The 19,875-nt window shown below is 47.6% G+C and overlaps 1 pseudogene; it reads left to right on the plus strand.

Annotated features, from left to right (window-relative positions):
- The first annotated feature begins 3,798 nt into the window (after positions 1–3,798).
- On the plus strand, positions 3,799–19,595 carry LOC120700777 (annotated as a pseudogene).
- The last annotated feature ends 280 nt before the right edge of the window (positions 19,596–19,875 follow it).

A 19,875-nucleotide genomic window follows, 5' to 3' on the forward strand; every position in this document is an offset into this window, starting at 1 on the left:
CTGCCCTCCCTGCAGACTGGGTCAAGTGGGCAGTGTAATCTAGTCCGCGACGGCGCAGGATTCGGTGGCCGGCGAACTAACCCAGCGTGCGAACAGCGCGGCGGGCACAAGAGACAGAGACAATCAGACAAGCGAGCGACCGGTGCAGTTCAGATGCGCGCAGATCATCACATAAGATCTAATAATTATTTTTCTATTCCAGAATAATCTTTTTATTACTGGAACAATTGTTATTGTTCGTGCAATAAATAAAAATTATTTTGAAATTTTTGTTCCGAAACAAATTTGACCAAATTACACATGTGAGATTCTACCTATAAGTGCCTTTTTCACTCGAATTTGCAGGCACACGCCGAGTCCGATTCCTGTGCATCAGTTGCAGTAGCAACAACAGCTCAGTAGTCCTCAATTGAGGGCTGTGTTTGGTTAGGGATGGAAACTTTTTATAACTTTGACCACTAATTAGACATATTAAATTAAGTCTAATTACAAAAGCACCTCCACAACCATGGGTACTGTAGCAATTTAATACATAATGAGACCTTTGACCACATGATTTTGACGATGATTAGAGCATGGTCACTGTAGCATTACTGTATCTAATCATATATTAATTAGACTCATTAGATTCAGCTCGCAAAGTTGCATCTATCTCTAAAAAGGTTTTACAAATAGACTACATTTAGTATTTCATACATACAAAATTCTCTTTTCGCGAATTTTTTACTTTTACAACCAAACACCGCCAAGAGGTGAATCATTGTTCATCACTGTGCGGTACTATAGCAGTCCTATACACCAGGTAGTGTTCATATTTGTAGCACTTGATCTGGCCGGCTCATGTAGGAAACCAACGGTTCAAGTTGGGAATGATTGATAAGGGGAGGCTAATTTACGGTCGCCCGTCAGTTGCGGTCTCGATTTTTCCGACCGTGTATTTTTCCTTTTTAGTAACTTTTTGTCGTTTTTTGGAGAAAAAATTTTTCAGGAAAAATTTTCGAGAGTGGAAAAAATTTTGTGACAAAAATTTCAAAGAGAAATTTTGAGAAATGCACTGAAAATTTTGCAAGAGAAAACTTTTGCATCCAAAAACACAAAACTCGGGCAAAAAAATTGTTATAAAAAATTTTCCATCAAAAAAAGAAAACAAAAGGAAAAAATCTAAAACAAAAAACTTGGATAAAAAAATTTGTTAAAAATGTTTCCATCAGATAAATAAAAAAAACAATTGCCGACCGTTGCTGCTGCTTGACGGATCCGCGGCGGCGCTGGGAGAGCAGAGGCTCTGAGGGGGGCGACGCCGTCATCGCTGAAGGCCATCGCGCCACCGGCCGGGGAAGCCGGCCCCGCCGGCGCCTCCACCACTGGAGAGAGAGGGAGGGAGAGATGGATGGAGAAAGAGACACAGGGTGAGAGATAGAGGGTCCCCGTCGCCGGACCTTCCCCGTAGTCGGACAGCCGCGCCGCTCCCCCGAGAGGCGGAGGTCGTCGCTGCGCAACTCGCCCTGGGGCGCGGAGCTCTCCGGAGTCACCTGCAGTCGAGCGAGATCTGGAGAAGGAAAGAAGAAAGAGAGTGCTATGATCCTAGCACGTCCTAGCGCGCACGTTTTTAAAAAAGGAATTTCGTATGCATGGAGTGCTAAATAAAGTCTATTTGCAAAAACTTTTTAGGAATGAGTGTAACTTTTCGCGACGAATCTAGTGACAGTAATAATCGATGATTGGCTACAGTGATGCTACAGTATCATCCTCAAATCGCACAGTTAAAGGCCTCATTAGATTCTTCAAGGTTCCTAACGCAGTGGTTCTGGAGTTGGTTTTATAAACTGACTTTATTTGGCACCGTAATTAACGGTCAAAGTTTCCTAACACTCTCTAGCGCGGAAACCAAATAGGGCCAAGAATCACGTGGTCGTGGGCCCCTCCATGTGTTCTTCGACCGTCAGTTCGGTTGGATGCGGGCAGTGGCAGAGCTGCAGCTTCTCGCCAGGGTCCGCCGACCCGACAAAATTTTGCTAAATCCAATGAAAATCACTGTTCATAAATGTTAATAGTGCTTGATGACCCCGTCGTTTGATAGATAGGACCCCGGTGAACTTGTGGAATAGCTTCGCTCCTAGATGCGGGCGATTGTAAACTCAATATTTATTGGGGATTGATCACCTGATTACCAGATCATAGACGTCGACGAACCTCAAAACATGTACTGTTCAGACAGGGCGAGATCGGTGACAGATAGGATAAGATGCAGAAGACCAGCTCAATCGAGCCACAAACCTTTCTCTGGGACCGATCCCACTTACCAACTCTGCGTCATACTCAGCGCGGCAATAAAAGAATGCGCATGTTGCAGCAGATCATAAAAAAGGTCGAAGAAAAAAAAATAGATGTCCAAAGATCCTTTCACGACTCGTAAAAAAAATTGGAAGCCTAAAGATCATTTCACGACTCGTTTGTCCTCGGCATCGGATTGTAGCGTGCGAGATGGATACCTTTTCTTTTAGAAAAAAAATCTAATTTACACCCTTAAACTATCATAAAAGTTCGAATTTCAATCTTCAACTACAAAATTAGATAATATAGGCCACCCAACTGGTAAAATCAGAAAAATTTGGCCCTTAGATGATTTCGAAGGTGGTTTTATATTTTTCTAAAAATATATAAAAATACTAATTAAATATAAAAAATTAAAACTAATTCATTTTAAATCAGAAAAATATGAAACTAGTATAAAAAAATTTCTAAAAACTTAACTATATACTATTGCTCTATTTAAATTTTAGTTATTAAAAAATAATAGACATAACTACAAACAACCAAATATTATGAATATAATTATATCTGAATAACTAACAAGTATCATGCCAATAGATATGTTATATTTTGAGAAAACTTTTGATACCATCTCATATTTTTATTTAAAATGGATTACTTATAAATTATTTTAGTTTAAATCTAACTATTTTTAATTCTTAGAAAATGGAAACCATCTTCGAAACCACCAAGGGACTAAATTTGTCCGGTTTTAGTAGGTGGATGTCCTTGTTATCCGATTTCGTAGATGAAGATTGAAAATTAAACTTTTGTAATAGTTTGAGAACGTAAACCGGACTTTTCCCTTTCTTCTATAATACAGTGGAGAACCCGTTGTTCGTACAGGGCTGGGTACATTCTATCCTCCTTGTCCGCTCTGGATTCCTGTGAACTTGTGGGAGTACTACTCGTCTACTCAGCTTCGTTGGCAGATAGTAGAGTTCGTCAGCAAAGTCAACTTGCAATTGTGTGTCCAGCATGGCAGCAGCATCCCCACACCGTTTCTCCAGGCCCTCACTCATGCAGATCACGACGCATCAGGCTGGCAGCACTGGCATTGCCTTCTCGAGGTCCTAGTTAACTTGCTGAAAAGTACAGGGGCACCATCAGGGACCCCTGTGACAGCTAAAGGCCGGATTATGATACTGGTTTCTGCACTATTTAAGTCAAGAGCGGCTGAGTAGATCGATGATATAATCTGGTACTGCAGCCAAATCGTACACTCAGAAGTCATGGTACACTCAGATCGCCCTGTACTGTACTGCTAGCAGGTAGCCCCTGGGCACCGCTGTGATTTGTCTGCTGCTGGATCAGCGATTCAGCGTGCTTATCAAAACATACATGGCTCGATCCTCACAGCACATGTAAGGCATGTGTTGTTTATTACAGAATAGAATGGCTTGTTCCTGCTTCAACAGTTGAGCATCACCAACTTCTCGTTTGCTCTATAGCAGGGAGGACATGGGTTCTCTGCAGGCTGCAGCCATGGCGACCGCAACCGTGGATAGGGAGGGAGATGGAGAGCAGCAGAAGAGATGGAAGCAGGGAGGGTACAACACCCTGCCATTCATCATGGGTGAGCACAGTGCATTTGTTGATCTTTCTTTCATCGCTGCCATCTTCTGGATTATTAACGTTTATGGTGCTGAATTGCTGACGGCCGCATGAATCACCGGCCTGTCCGTTGCAGCGAACGAGATCTGCGACCGGTTCGCCACGGCCGGCTTCAACGCGAACCTCATCTCCTACCTGACGCAGCAGCTGAACATGACGCTGGTGGACGCGTCCAACACGCTCACCAACTTCGGCGGCACCACCAGCCTCACCGTCGTCCTCGGCGCCTTCTTCACCGACTCCTACATCAGCCGCTTCTGGATCATCGTCGCGGGCTCCGTCTTCTACCAGCTCGGCATGCTCGGCCTCGTCCTGTCCGCCGTCGTCCCTTCGCTACGCCCCCCGCCGTGCGCCGCCGCCGACGCGTGCCGGCGCCCCTCCGGGGGCCAGCTCGCCGTGGTGTATGTTGGAGCTGCCCAGGATCAGTAGCTAGCACGAGCTCACGGACTCCAGCAAGAACTCATGTGGACGCACACACGAGAGAGAAGCTAGCTCAGGAAGTGGATACACACACGAACACAGACTTGCGGCGACGAACGCCCCGGCCGGCGAACGGCCTGTATGTTGGCCTCTGTATTCAACTCACGGAACAAGCAAATGACTACAGGATCTTATAGACCCAGGCGACAACGTGACGCACCCGTCGAGCAACGTCCTGGACTCCGAGTCTCTCGCACACGCCGCACGATCTGCATGCCCAGCCACTAACCGTTCACGAGGCTCGCGCAGGTCCTCGCCGCCGCGTTCAGGAAGCGCAACGCCGCCGTGCCGGAGGACACCGGCTTGCTGTACCAGGACAAGGAGCTCGATGCCCTCATCTCCACCAAAGGCAGGCTCCTGCATACTGACAAGCTCAGGTAGTTTAATTCCTTCTAGATGTGCACGAACGAAGGTACAGTTTTCTGATCTCTGACATCCACAACAATAATGCAATGTGCATCAAGATTCTTGGACCGGGCCGCGATCGTGACGCCGGGCGGCCGAAGCTGTGGCGTCTGTCGACGGTGCACCGCGTGGAGGAGCTCAAGTCCCTCGCCAACCTGCTGCCCATCTGGTCGGCCGGCATCGTCCTCGCCACCGCCGGCTCGCACAACGGCTCCTTCACCATCATGCAGGCGCGCACCATGGAGCGCCACGTCACCCGGAGCCTGGAGATCCCGCCGGCGACGCTGTCCATCTTCACGACGGGGCCACGCTCGTGAGCATCATCCTCTACGACCGCGCCTTCATGCCCCTGGCGCGGCGCGCCACGGGCCTGCCATCCGGAATCACCTACTTCCAGCGCATGGGCATCGGGCTGGCCGTCGCCGCCTGTAACAATCCAAAAATTAGGGATTAAATGAAAATCAAACCTTACATGTGGACCCCACATGTCAGTCTCTCCCTCCCCTCTCCCATACTTCCCCCTGTGCTGCACGTCGCAGTAATGGCGCCGACGCCTCCCGAAGCCGCTGTGCGTGCCGTCGTGGAGAGCGATCCCGATTTCCCGGCCGTCGAGCGTCGCCAAGTCGTTCCCGGCACCGTTCCGAGCTCGCCACCTGCCTCACTCCCGTTTACGCGCTCCCGTTCCTCTCCTTTTCCTCCCTGAGTTCGCCATGGACGGAGAGTGAGCAAGCTCACTGTCTCCAGCTGATTCCGCGAGCTTCTCCCCATGGAATTCAAATCCCTCGCAACCGAAGTTCCTCCACGTCCATAGCATCCTCCTCGACCTCTCCTTCACGAGCCCCCTCGACCAGAGCACCGGGAATCCTTGATTTCGCGGCCGCCGGTCACTAGTGAGCTCGAGCTCCGCCTCAACGCCGACAACCCACCTCTGACCACCGTTCTCTTCGCCCAGCAGCTCAAATCGACCCTAGGTGATGCACTGAAGCTCATGCTCCCCTTACTTTTCCACGTTCACCAAGTTTCCACGCTCGATTTCGACCACGCCGCCGCCGGCCGAACTGCGCCGTCGCCGCCGTGCGCCACGAGCCGCCTCTGCACCACCTCCCGCCCCGTTTGCGCGCGCACCGGCGTCGCCCGAGGCCGCTGATGCTCGCACCGTGCCGCTCCGCCGCCGCCTGGCCTCGCCGCCGCCGGCACGAGCCGCGCCGCCGCCTCCCCTGCCCTAGCGCCGCCACTGGCGCGACTGCGCGCTGCCGCCACCACCTCTCCGCCCTCCCCCGCGCCGCACCGCCACCGCGGCCTGGGCGCGCGAGCCAAGGGCCCCGCCGCCGCCCTGCTCGCCGTCGGCCGGCGCCGCCGCCGCGGCCTCACCCCAGCGCCACCGCGAGCCGCGCGCCTGGTCGCGTTGCCCCCCCTCTGTTTTGGGTCACTGACCAAAGGGGCCCACGGGTCAGGGGTTAAAAAGTTTTCTTTATTTTGTGTTTTATTTCAGCCGTAATTTGTAAATTCCATATAAATTCAAAGAAAAATGCGAAAAATATGAACTAAATTTTGTTGGATTTGTTAGGGTAAGATCTATAGAGGAAAAATATCCACAGTGGCAAAATGACCTTTTTACCCCTGCAAGAATTTAGATTGTGTTTAGTCTTGCTTAATTAGTTTCTATAGATTTGTTAATCTAAAAATTATGAAATTTTTTGCAGTAACTTACTTTAAACATGAGTGATCCACCATAAAATTTTCATACTCATAGGACCTAGTTTAGTATATGAATATAATATGTAACCAAACTTAATTATATGTATAGGTATAATAATATTTATTTTACATGTAGATTTTTATACAAATTATAAGAGGCAAATAATAATGTCTTTGCTAGTCATATTTTATTTTATAATAAATCATGCTCTAATTGATAATTTGGCTTCTAATTGTTACTAACACTTAGGGTTAAAGTTAATTATCACCATACATGCGTCATTCTATGTAAATTGTTAATTTGTTTAATGTTTATCTTCTAGTGGCAAAGTCATGTTAGCATTTACTCATTGTCTCATATGCATGGCATTTACTCATTATCTCATATGCATACATATAGAATCCGCGACCGAGGAAGTCGTGTACGAGGTGATCGCGGAGCCGCAGGAACAGACGGAGCCAGCCCCGCAGGAGTTTCGTGACGACCCGGCCCAAGGCCCAGTAGACACCAGCATTGAGCAGCAGCCCGCAGGCAAGCCCCGGTGCACATCCTATGATTTCAATTTATGACATCTATATATGTTTCTATTATTTGTGCATTAGGTTTAGGAATTATTTGGAACTCTAGTTGCATGATCCCTAGGTTCCCTGTAGTTCTACTAGTATGTATAGGACGATAGAAATGCTATGCTTAATAAGATCTCGGTAGAAGTCGAGTGATTTCTGGTCACTCGCGAGATATAGGATGTATCGTTGTTTTGAGTATATGGAATAATGGAATAGGTTGGAGAAAGAAAAGGAAATGGAGACCGGGCGGGGAAAGGCTAGCCCGTCTGTGTCGATTAAGGACCGTTCGTTGTCTGGCCCTGTGATCGAGTTTGAATTGTACTAACTGCATGCCGGGAGTAGGAGATAGTCGAAACCGGTAAGCCGAGTACTGCCTTGCTTCGAAAGTACAGGAACCCGCACCCAACTCCTGGGGCGAGTCGAGTAGTCGCGGAGAATTGGGATGCATATGTTTACTTTTGGTGGTCTCACGTTGAGCTCGGCTGACCATATGTCGTTGGGCTGGTTCCTGTAGTTCGAGGCGGGGAGGGGAATGGTTGGCATGTATAGTCCGACGGGGCAAATACGTGCCGTGTTGGTTAGGTCCACCTTGCAAGGTTAAATCGGATCGATCCGCCGTACGTCGCATCTCAGATATGAGCACCTTTATCACAGCACCGCATCGTAGTAAGGATATGGAAGAGAATAAGATGATTAGTATAGTTGTACCTAATCAATTGTTTTTCCACACTGATTGGTATAGAAATGCAAACTGTAGAAAATAGGTAACCATTCCCAACCTTGAGCTAAAATATTGAAAGTAAGGACTCACTCTTAAATGCATGTCCGCAAAACAACCCACAGCCAAAAAGCCGTGCATGTCTAGATAATGGGCTATGTATACCCATAGTCGGGTAAGTCTTGCGGAGTATTAGTATACTCAGGGTTGTGGCTCAAACTATTTCAGGTCAGGATGGGATCGACTTCTGCCCTTGTTGTGCTAAGTTTATACAGCTTGGTGCGGATGGTTGGGAGGTGGCTGGACCAGATGCTTAGTCAGTGCTAGTTTCCAAATCACACACCCGTGGGCTGAGTGTGTGATTCGATACTGCGTTTTATGTAGTATAGTCGTCAGGTTTCCTATATCGGACCTTGTTTTAAAATAAAGTTACTCTTGTATATTGTTTTGTAATTAAACCAGGTTTGTAGAACTTAGTGTACTATACTCGATATTGTAATCCTATTTTTATGTACTCGTCATGTTTGTACTGCCTGCGCTCACCTTCGCGTGGGACTACTGGTGTTTGTTTCGATCGGAATGTCGGTTTCGAAAGGACTATCAAATTAAACCGTTAAGCCAAATGTGCCTGATGTGTTCAAATGATGGCCATTTAGCTTAATTTGAGTTTTAGGTTGGCAGTTCTGTCACAGCTGGTATCAGAGCCGAAATACACCAGGGGTGGTATGGATGTGACTATTTTCTAGACTTTCAAAAGTAAAAACAAATTTCTAGGTTATAAAGAAAATCGTTTCAGTCACGCTTTACGATTAAATCCGTATTAAGCCCTACATAGTACTTGGTTATTTATGAATTGGTGGCAATATTTATATTCACTGACTTCCAACACATTTCTTTCGGTTAAACCTTAATTTCTTGCATAACCCTTACTTAATGTTGTAACGACGCACCTACGCTGAGGTAAGCAAGGTGAGCATTCTTGGTAGTCCTTAGAATAGCCCACGTGTTTCATACGTGCGCGGGTCCCGTATGATGAGCATACGAGGAGGTGATAAGGCTCCATTCAAATGAGCCTGTCGCTATCTGCCGCCTGATATGGAGCGCGGACTTCCCACCGTGTGATTGTGAGCACGGCCATTTCGTAAGGCAATGTTACGAGATGTAAATCTGTCATGCGATTGGTTATGACCGTGTACCTTGGGACACGTGTACCCTTGGATGTCCCGTAAGGCGATTTGTACGGGAAGTGAATACGTTGCCTCGGTAACGTATGCAGCGCTGTCCATGCAGCGTTAAACGCATGGGCGCCATCTCTATAGTGGATGGTGATGTATGTGTGAATATGTGGGTAACTGCATATGCGTTACCCATGGGGCATAGGACACATGGGGGCCGTTCGTGTGTGCTGGCACGAAGGGTCCAGTCGTGGATATATGCATATATCTGTATATCATGTGCTTTTTGCAGGTACACTAACAAACGAACGCGTAAGTTAAGGCGTGTAGAAATCGATTATATAATTGAGAGCGTATGTTGCCACCGAAAGATCACGTATAATGCCCTATTATTGTCGGCAAATTTTGTTGGAAGAGTGACGTAGGACGATCATGCATAATACCATTCTCTAGAGTGCTGTGAAGTTTGTTGGAAGTTTGAAGTTAAAAGAATTTTTGTTTCTCTAGAGTGCTGTAAATGTTTGCAGTTTTATGAGTTATGAGTTCGTATATTCTTTTGGGAATGTTCCTTACCGCTGTCGGCGTTTTTCGCAGATGGCAGCCTTGTCGGACTTCCACTTTGACGAGGACGGGTGGGTGCGTTCCACTTGTCTTCGCCGTGAGGGCCTTCCCGTGCTGCTATGGGAGGTGCTCCAGGAGTTTGGCCACACTGAGTCTCCCCAGTACTACGGTCGCGTGTCCTCCGAGGGGGGCATCTCTGGTTGGGAGGCTCGCCTGCTAGTTCCGGCACGCCTCGGTCTCTTTCCGTCAGACCCTTGGGAGGTGCACACTGAGGGTGCCGAGATTTTGAGCGTTTGGGATCGTGCAGCTGCGATGGCTATTACCCAGTTTTGTGAGCAGGAGCCCATCTTTGCGAGTTACTCTGCCTCGACGGTTGGTTTTCCTGTCAGAGTGACTTCTGAGTACTCGAGGCAGCGGTTTTCTCTTCTGTTGGACTCTACTCTTCCAGGCCACGTCCCAGCCTTGGCCAGGATCGCCCGCTACGCCGCCGGTATGTTGGGTGTGTGCGACCAGTTTAGGAGTGAGAACACACTCTACCGGCAGGGACTTCGGACAGCTCACGCCACAGTGCAGGAGCAGACTCAGCAGATCTTAGGACAGAGCCAGCAGCTCGCAGAGCAGAGTCAGCAGGTAGTTGGGTTGGCACAGCAGTTCTGGGAGCAGGAGCAGAGGATAGTTGAGCAGGCTCAGCAGATTTTGGAGCAGTCACATCAGCTAGAGGAGCAGTCATAGCAGCTAGCGGAGCAGACAGAGCAGCTAGCGGAGCAGGCTCAGCAGATTGAGGAGTTGACTGAGCAGGTGGACGACCAGGAGGCTCTAGCTGACCACTTACAGGACGCGCTTCAGGTTGCACTAGGGAACGTGCACCAGTTGCAGCTTCAGCAGCAGCAGGCCGCAGCCCCACCTGAGCCACCACCTCAGGTGTCAGGTGTTGAGTCAGGAGTTGGGCCTCAGGAGATGTCTGATGCAGCGAGTTCCGTCGGTCAGAACGACGTTCCACCTCAGGCAGGGTCCACAGCCATCTTAGTGAACGAGCAGAACGTGGGACGCCTGCAGGAGGAGTTACGCGCACGTGGGATCGAGGTTGAGCGTGTCTTCGAGTACCAGCCGCCGCGTTGAGTAGTGGACTTTGGAAGTAGTTAGGGTTAACATAGTATTGTAGTTTAGTAAATGTATGAGAGACAACTAGATCTGGTAGTATGACTAGAATAACTCTGATGTAAGATAAGGACTGTGGTTTGTATATGTTTGGATTGAGTTTGTAGGTGTGTAATCCCATTGTAAAATATCATCTTAGCATTCGACTTATGGTAATTCCGAGGTTTAGTACGTAAAAATTCGTGAAGACAGTCCATGCGGTAAACGCGCGTTATACAAAAGTTGTGGAGTATTTCGATAACCACTCACTTGCAAAAGTTATGAATTTTTGGACGTATAGTTTAGGAGATACTGTCATATCTATACCGCGAAGATTTGTGATATTGAGATTTAGTTGGGGCCTATTTTGTATTCACTAGTTGATGCAAAAATGGTTTTACCTCCCTCATGCATGATCCAGTTATTCTTATTCCCATTTTGGGGCATAAAAGTGGTGATACAATTGTTGAGTTATTTAATCGGTGTTCTAAATTCAGCATTTTTCATGAATTGAATATTAGTTGCTATCATGATTATTTAACTTAATCAAGGTATTGGGACTAATCAATTCATAATTAATTGCAGAATGCCGAACACCGATAATGACTCCTCTGCGCCCAATGGTGCTAATGCGCTGCCACCGCCTCCCAATTTGGTTGAGGCAATCGCGGCCATGTTGACTGGGCGCGATGAACAGACGGAACTGCTCCGTCAGCTCGTTCATCAAGGTGCTGCACCGCGGCATGGAAATCATAATCATCACCAGCCGCCTGTCCCTGGGTATCAGGAGTTCTTGGGTACTCAGCCACGGCTTTTCCATAAGGCGGATGAGCCACTGGAAGCTGACAGTTGGCTCCGGACCATTGAGTCCAAGTTCACTCTATATCAGTATGATGACAATGACAAGGCATCATTTGCAGCTCAGCAACTCAGAGGTCCTGCACGTACGTGGTGGGATAATCACGTAGCTATGTTCCCTGCTGGCACTCGGTTTTCTTGGGATGATTTCAAGGAAGCTTTCAGGGCACATCATATCCCTGCAGGGGTGATTCGCAGGAAGCTCAATGAGTTTTTGGCTCTGAAACAGGGTAATAATACTGTGACACAATATGCTCAAGCTTTCAACACCTTGTCTCAATATGCTGGATATCATGTGGAAACAGATGAAAAGAAACAAGCATGCTTCAGGCAGGGGCTTAGCAGCAAGCTCTAGGAGCGCTTGATCATGTTCAAATTCAACACTTTTAGTGAGTTGGTCAATGGGGCTATCACCCAAGAGGACGCCCGTATAGCTCACCAAGCAGAGAAAAAGAGGAAGGCACCAGTGGGTGGATCTTCTAGTCAGGCTAATCAGAGGTTTCGTCTGATTCAGGCCGGACCCCCTCGTGCACCTTATCAGCATCGGCCGGTGTACCGACCAGTACAGTATCAGACCACATATCGGCCTCCACAACAGCAGTCGGGTTATCGGCCAACACAGCACCAGACGGGGTATAGACCGCCTCAGTACCCACAGCCTCAAGGGGTAGTCAGATCTCCGGTGCCTCAGCAGAATGTGCAGAAGACATGGGTGCAACCACAGGGTGTACGCCCTAATTTCCCTCCCTGTTACAACTGTGGTCAAGTTGGTCATTTCGCACGTGAATGCCCTATGCCACCTAAACAAGTTCAGGGTTCTAATCAGCACAATCTGAAGCCGAAAGTGGTTCATTTCAAGCCAGGATGCGTGCATTATACCACGCTAGAGAATGTTCCTAAGGGAGCTCAAGTGATGGCGGGTATGTTTTCAGTTCATAATCAACCTGTTACCGTATTATTTGATTCGGGTGCATCTCACACGTTTATTAGCAAGGAGTGTGTCATTAGACTGGGACTGAAAATAGAGAGCATGTCCAAACCGTACCATATTCACTCACCTGGGGGAAAATTAATCACCAATCAATTTGTTAAGCAAGTACCCCTACAGTTGCAAGAGAAAATTTTTCCTACGGCCCTTATAATTCTACCAACTCAGAGTGTAGATATTATATTGGGCATGAACTGGATGGATGGTCGAGGAGTTCTTCTAGACACTACCTCACGATCTGTGCATATTAACTCTTCCATTCATGGTTCTATGACTTTGAATCTGGTGGACCATATACCTTCGACATCCACAGTGAATCAGGTTGAGGCCAAAAGTCTGGCTGAAATACCAGTGGTGTGTGAATATCCGGATGTTTTTCCGGATGACTTACCAGGCATGCCACCTGACCGTAAGATAGAGTTTGCCATTGAATTGCAACCGGGAACGGCACCAATTGCCAGAAGACCTTATCGTATGCCACCCAATGAGTTAGCAGAACTAAAGAAGCAATTGCAGGAGTTGCTTGATAAGGGTTATATCCGTCCTAGCACTTCACCTTGGGGCTGTCCAGCGCTCTTTGTTAAGAAGAAAGATCAAAGCCTCAGGTTGTGCGTGGACTATTGGCCTTTGAATGCTGTCACCATCAAAAACAAATATCCACTCCCCCGAATTGATATTTTGTTTGATCAGTTAGTCGGGGCCAAGGTATTCTCCAAAATTGATCTTCGATCGGGCTATCATCAAATAAAAATTAGGCTCGAAGATATCCCAAAGACGGCTTTCTCCACACGTTATGGGCTTTATGAATATCTCGTTATGTCATTTGGGTTGACGAATGCCCCGGCTCATTTCATGTATCTCATGAACTCGGTGTTTATGCCCGAGTTGGATAAGTTTGTCGTGGTTTTCATCGACGACATTCTTATATATTCCAAAAATGAAGAAGAACATGCTGAGCATATTCGCATTGTTCTCCAGCATCTTCGGGAACACAAATTGTATGCCAAATTCACCAAGTGTGAGTTTTGGCTAAAGAAAGTTCCATTCTTGGGTCATGTTATATCAGAAGATGGAATTTCTGTTGACCCCAGTAAAATCCAAGATGTTTTGAATTGGGAAGCACCTACATCTGTTCCGGAAATTCGGAGTTTTCTTGGGCTAGCAGGATATTACCGGCGGTTTGTTCCGGATTTTTCAAAAATTGCTAAGCCCATGACTGAGTTGCTCAAGAAAGGGGTGAAATTTAATTGGAATGATAAATGTGATCAGACTTTTCTGACCTTGAGGAAACTTTTGACATCTGCCCCTGTTTTAGCCCAGCCTGATATTACTCGACCCTTTGATGTCTATTGTGATGCATCGGGTACGGGTTTAGGTTGTGTCCTCATGCAAGACCATCGAGTAATTGCTTATGCTTCCAGAGCACTCCGACGGCATGAGGAAAATTATGCCACTCATGATTTAGAACTAGCAGCAGTGGTTCATGCTTTGAAGATCTGGCGTCATTATCTTCTAGGCAATCCTGTTCACATATATACAGATCATAAAAGTCTCAAGTATATCTTCACCCAGAATGAACTAAATCTACGCCAAAGGCGATGGTTGGAATTGATTAAGGATTATGATTTGGAGATTCACTATCACCCGGGTAAGGCCAATGTGGTAGCAGATGCTTTAAGCCGCAAGGCTCAGTGCAACTGCCTGTCTATTGTGCCTTTCAATGAGACCCTTTGTTATGAACTGGAAAAATTAAACTTGGGGATCATCACACACGGCAGTCTTAATAATTTGGTCCTCTCACCTACTTTTCGAGATCGGATTATTTCTGCTCAAAAACATAATGTCGGGATGGAAAAGATTCGCCAAAGACTTGCGGAAAATGACCCGGGGGTGAAGTGTTTTCATTTAGATGAGGCTGGAATTCTATGGTTCAAGGATCGTTTGGTGGTACCTAAAGATTTAGAGCTCCCAAAACAAATCCTTGATGAAGCTCATCTTTCTAGGTATTCTATCCACCCGGGCAGCAATAAAATGTATCAAGATTTGAAGCAGCGATTTTGGTGGACAAGAATGAAGCGGGAAATTGCCAAATATGTGTCTGAGTGTGACATTTGTAAAAGAGTTAAAGCGAGCCACTTGAGATCAGCTGGTCTTCTTCAACCGCTGGCTATTCCATCAGGAAAATGGGAAGATATTAGTATGGATTTCATTGTTGGACTTCCCAAGACTTCTAAAGGATATGATTCTATTTGGGTTATTGTAGACCGTCTCACGAAGTCAGCTCATTTCCTTCCCGTAAAAACCATCTATAGGGCACAACATTATGCTGAGCTTTATATCAGTCGTATCCTGAGTTTGCATGGAGTACCCAAGACTATCCTTTCTGACCGTGGTACCCAATTCGTTGCACGTTTTTGGGAGCACTTCCATGCAGCCCTTGGTACTCAACTCATTCGCAGTTCGGCTTATCATCCTCAGACTGATGGTCAGACAGAGAGAATAAATCAGATTCTCGAAGATATGCTTAGAGCCTGTGCACTCACCTATAGTCATAAATGGGATGAGTGTCTACCTTTAGCTGAATTCTCCTATAATAACAGCTATCAGGAAAGCATCAAAATGGCTCCTTTTGAGGCATTATATGGGCGAAGGTGTAGAACTCCATTGAATTGGTCGGAAGCCGGTGAGAGAAATGTATTCGGCCCTGATATGGTCAGTGAGGCGGAAGAACAAGTCCGGGTTATACAGGAGAACTTGAAAATAGCCCAATCCTGGCAGAAAAGCTATGCGGACAAGAAACGTCAATCGATCTCATTCCAAGTGGGAGATCATGTCTATTTACGGGTATCCCCGATGAGAGGAGTCCAACGGTTCGGTGTGAAGGGAAAGCTCACGCCCTCGCTATGTTGGGCCTTTTCCTATCATCGAACAATGTGGGCCAGTAGCATATCGCTTGGAACTTCCTGCCCAATTATCCGCAGTTCATAATATATTCCATGTTTCCCAACTCAGGAAATGCCTCCATGTTCCAAACAAAATAATGGACATAGAGAAGTTACAACTGGAGCCCGATCTTGTCTATCCAGAGCATCCAGTGAAAATTATTGATCACAAGACTCGGGTCACTCGAAATCAAACCAGCAATTTCTATAAAGTACAGTGGAGTAATCACTCAGAGCGAGAAGCTACCTGGGAAACAGAGGAATTTATTCAATCCAAATGTCCTGAGTTGCTCCAATTATACCAAGGTATATGAGTTTCCGACTTCCTTTCAATTCGGCACTTTTCTCCTAAATCTCGGGACGAGATTTCTTTTAGGGGGAAGGATTGTAACAATCCAAAAATTAGGGATTAAATGAAAATCAAACCTTACACGTGGACCCCACATGTCAGTCTCTCCCTCCCCTCTCCCATACTTCCCCCTGTGCTGCACGTCGCAGTAATGGCGCCGACGCCTCCCGAAGCCGCTGTGCGTGCCGTCGTGGAGAGCGATCCCGATTTCCCGGCCGTCGAGCGTCGCCAAGTCGTTCCCGGCACCGTTCCGAGCTCGCCACCTGCCTCACTCCCGTTTACGCGCTCCCGTTCCTCTCCTTTTCCTCCCTGAGTTCGCCATGGACGGAGAGTGAGCAAGCTCACTGTCTCCAGCTGATTCCGCGAGCTTCTCCCCATGGAATTCAAATCCCTCGCAACCGAAGTTCCTCCACGTCCATAGCATCCTCCTCGACCTCTCCTTCACGAGCCCCCTCGACCAGAGCACCGGGAATCCTTGATTTCGCGGCCGCCGGTCACCAGTGAGCTCGAGCTCCGCCTCAACGCCGACAACCCACCTCCGACCACCGTTCTCTTCGCCCAGCAGCTCAAATCGACCCTAGGTGATGCACTGAAGCTCATGCTCCCCTTACTTTTCCACGTTCACCAAGTTTCCACGCTCGATTTCGACCACGCCGCCGCAGGCCGAACTGCGCCGTCGCCGCCGTGCGCCACGAGCCGCCTCTGCACCACCTCCCGCCCCGTTTGCGCGCGCACCGGCGTCGCCCGAGGCCGCTGATGCTCGCACCGTGCCGCTCCGCCGCCGCCTGGCCTCGCCGCCGCCGGCACGAGCCGCGCCGCCGCCTCCCCTGCCCTAGCGCCGCCGCTGGCGCGACTGCGCGCCGCCGCCACCGCCTCTCCGCCCTCCCCCGCGCCGCACCGCCACCGCGGCCTGGGCGCGCGAGCCAAGGGCCCCGCCGCCGCCCTGCTCGCCGTCGGCCGGCGCCGCCGCCGCGGCCTCACCCCAGCGCCGCCGCGAGCCGCGCGCCTGGTCGCGTTGCCCCCCCCCCTCTGTTTTGGGTCACTGACCAAAGGGGCCCACGGGTCAGGGGTTAAAAAGTTTTCTTTATTTTGTGTTTTATTTCAACTGTAATTTGTAAATTCCATATAAATTCAAAGAAAAATGCAAAAAATATGAAATAAATTTTGTTGGATTTGTTAGGGTAAGATCTATAGAGGAAAAATATCCACAGTGGCAAAATGACCTTTTTACCCCTGCAAGAATTTAGATTGTGTTTAGTCTTGCTTAATTAGTTTCTATAGATTTGTTAATCTAAAAATTATGAATTTTTTTGCAGTAACTTACTTTAAACATGGGTGATCCACCATAAAATTTTCATACTCATAGGACCTAGTTTAGTATATGAATATAATATGTAACCAAACTTAATTATATGTATAGGTATAATAATATTTATTTTACATGTAGATTTTTATACAAATTATAAGAGGCAAATAATAATGTCTTTGCTAGTCATATTTTATTTTATAATAAATCATGCTCTAATTGATAATTTGGCTTCTAATTGTTACTAACACTTAGGGTTAAAGTTAATTATCACCATACATGCGTCATTCTATGTAAATTGTTAATTTGTTTAATGTTTATCTTCTAGTGGCAAAGTCATGTTAGCATTTACTCATTGTCTCATATGCATGGCATTTACTCATTATCTCATATGCATACATATAGAATCCGCGACCGAGGAAGTCGTGTACGAGGTGATCGCGGAGCCGCAGGAACAGACGGAGCCAGCCCCGTAGGAGTTTCGTGACGACCCGGCCCAAGGCCCAGTAGACACCAGCATTGAGCAGCAGCCCGCAGGCAAGCCCCGGTGCACATCCTATGATTTCAATTTATGACATCTATATATGTTTCTATTATTTGTGCATTAGGTTTAGGAATTATTTGGAACTCTAGTTATATGATCCATAGGTTCCCTGTAGTTCTACTAGTATGTATAGGACGATAAAAATGCTATGCTTAATAAGATCTCGGTAGAAGTCGAGTGATTTCTGGTCACTTGCGAGATATAGGATGTATCGTTGTTTTGAGTATATGGAATAATGGAATAGGTTGGAGAAAGAAAAGGAAATGGAGACCGGGCGGGGAAAGGCTAGCCCGTCTGTGTCGATTAAAGACCGTTCGTTGTTTGGCCCTGTGATCGAGTTTGAATTGTACTAACTGCATGCCGGGAGTAGGAGGTAGTCGAAACCGGTAAGCCGAGTACTGCCTTACTTCGAAAGTACAGGAACCCGCACCCAACTCCTGGGGTGAGTCGAGTAGTCGCGGAGAATTGGGATGCATATGTTTACTTTTGGTGGTCTCACGTTGAGCTCGGCTGACCATATGTCGTTGGGCTGGTTCCTGTAGTTCGAGGCGGGGAGGGGAATGGTTGGCATGTATAGTCCGACGGGGCAAATACGTGCCGTGTTGGTTAAGTCCACCTTGCAAGGTTAAATCGGATCGATCCGCCGTACGTCGCATCTCGGATATGAGCACCTTTATCACAGCACCGCATCGTAGTAAGGATATGGAAGAGAATAAGATGATTAGTATAGTTGTACCTAATCAATTGTTTTTCCACACTGATTGGTATAGAAATGCAAACTGTAGAAAATAGGTAACCATTCCCAACCTTGAGCTAAAATATTGAAAGTAAGGACTCACTCTTAAATGCATGTCCGCAAAACAACCCACAGCCAAAAAGCCGTGCATGTCTAGATAATGGGCTATGTATACCCATAGTCGGGTAAGTCTTGCGGAGTATTAGTATACTCAGGGTTGTGGCTCAAACTATTTCAGGTCAGGATGGGATCGACTTCTGCCCTTGTTGTGCTAAGTTTATACAGCTTGGTGCGGATGGTTGGGAGGTGGCTGGACCAGATGCTTAGTCAGTGCTAGTTTCCAAATCACACACCCGTGGGCTGAGTGTGTGATTCGATACTGCGTTTTATGTAGTATAGTCGTCAGGTTTCCTATATCGGACCTTGTTTTAAAATAAAGTTACTCTTGTATATTGTTTTGTAATTAAACCAGGTTTGTAGAACTTAGTGTACTATACTCGATATTGTAATCCTATTTTTATGTACTCGTCATGTTTGTACTGCCTGCGCTCACCTTCGCGTGGGACTACTGGTGTTTGTTTCGATCGGAATGTCGGTTTCGAAAGGACTATCAAATTAAACCGTTAAGCAAAATGTGCCTGATGTGTTCAAATGATGGTCATTTAGCTTAATTTGAGTTTTAGTTTGGCGGTTCTATCACACCGCCGCTGCGCTCGTCGAGGCCAGGCGCCGCGCCGCGGCGGCCGAGCACGGGCTCCTGGACAGCCCCAAGGCCGTCGTCCCGATGAGCGTCTTCTGGCTGGTGCCGCAGTACGCCATCCACGGCGTCGCCGACGCCTTCGCGTCGGTGGGGCAGATGGAGTTCCTGTACGACCAGTCGCCGGAGAGCATGCGCAGCACGGCCGTCGCGCTCTTCTGGCTCTGCGGCTCCTTCGGGAGCTACCTGAGCACGGCGCTCGTCGCGGCGGTGCAGCGCGCCACGCGGGGCCGCGGGGACTGGCTCCAGGACAACATCAACCGGGGCAGGATCGACAACTACTACTGGCTCGTCACCCTCGTCATGGTGCTCAACCTGGGACACTACCTCTGCTGCTTCTACTTCTACACATTGAAGCCACTGGAGGTGGCTGAGGAACGTGGCCATCGCGACGAGGAGCCCGGCGACCTCCCTTCTCCACAGAAAAATGGCGACGGGATGGCATAAAATCGATTCGGATTGTTGTTAGAACGAACGCGTGCTGCATCTGGTTATTGGGATGCTTTAGTAAGTAGTTATCCGCCTGTTCATGCCACAAGGATTACGAGTTTTGTAAACATACTACCCGCAAAATAAAAATAAAAAAACATACTACCACAGACTGTCTTTCACTTTGATAGCGCACCAGCACCAGCTCAAAGATTTTCTAATGATGGCAACAGCATGTGGGCGTAGTGGAAATTGTTTTTCTAGTCAAGTAGCGTTAAAAAGTTTCCTAACAGTTGCG

Source organism: Panicum virgatum, chromosome 3K (assembly GCF_016808335.1).
Source record: "Panicum virgatum strain AP13 chromosome 3K, P.virgatum_v5, whole genome shotgun sequence".
NCBI lineage: Eukaryota > Viridiplantae > Streptophyta > Magnoliopsida > Poales > Poaceae > Panicum > Panicum virgatum.